The sequence below is a fragment of the Schistocerca gregaria genome, unplaced genomic scaffold (assembly GCF_023897955.1).
Source record: "Schistocerca gregaria isolate iqSchGreg1 unplaced genomic scaffold, iqSchGreg1.2 ptg000386l, whole genome shotgun sequence".
Lineage (NCBI taxonomy): Eukaryota > Metazoa > Arthropoda > Insecta > Orthoptera > Acrididae > Schistocerca > Schistocerca gregaria.
In genome coordinates this window covers 2,001,031-2,002,082 of record NW_026061828.1, presented here as the reverse complement: position 1 = coordinate 2,002,082, position 1,052 = coordinate 2,001,031, and positions in this window count along the sequence as shown.

The following is a 1,052-nucleotide window of genomic DNA, read 5'->3' as shown; positions in this document are numbered from 1 at the left end:
ACATTATCCGAGGCTGGGTTGTAGGTAGACAGAAATAATCTGAGGGGTGTAGTTAGACAAGTATTTTCTGAGGCTAGGGGTATGTAGACAGACATTGTCCATGGGGATAGTTAGACACACCTTCTGAGGTATGGGGAGTAGGAAGACTGACATTTCCTGAGGATGGTAGGTAGGGTGTCACTTTCGAAGGGGGGGGGTAGTGAGAGAGACTTCATAAGAGGTGGGGGATGTTGGTAGATAGACATGTTCTGAGGGAGGTAGGTAGATAGACATGTTCAGAGGGAGGGGTGGTAGAAAGCAATATTCCGAATGAGTGTAGGTAGACATACATATTCCGAGGGGTGGTTGGTAGGCAGACATCTTTTGAGGTGGGGTAGGTAGGCAGTCGTTTTCTGAATTTGGGTCCGTTGACAGACATCTTCCAAGAGAAGTGGGTATGAAGGCAGATATCTTCGTGGGGGGGAGCTAGGTAGCCAGACGTCTTCCGAGGGTGTTGGGTATGTAGGCATACATCTTCAAGGGCAGTTGGTAGACCGATATTTTCCAATGGGGGTAGGTAGACACACATACTACGAGTGGTGGTAGGTAAACACATCTTCCATGGGGTAGGTAGACAAACATCTTCCGAGGTGGGGTTGGTAGACATTCATTATCTGGGGTGTAGGTAGACTAACATTTTCGAGAGGGGTAGGACAGATATCTTCTGAGGGTGGTGTATTGGACAGACATCTTCCGAGGGGGTGTAGATAGACAACTTATGTAGGTGGTGGACAGACAACTGCTGACTGGGAGGGGGGGGTAGGTAGACATGTTCCAAGGGTACAGTAGATAGATATACTACTTCTGAGGGGGGTGGTAGGTAGACAGACATCTTCTGAGAGGGGGCTGGTAGACAGATATTTTCCGTGAGGTGTTATAGGTAGACAGAAATCTTCCAAGGGGGGGGTAGGTCGACTGACATTTTCTGAGGGGGCAGGTAGACAGACAACTTCTGGGGGGTAGATAGACATACATGTTCAGTTTGTGTGCATAAACAGAGACCTTCTGAGGTG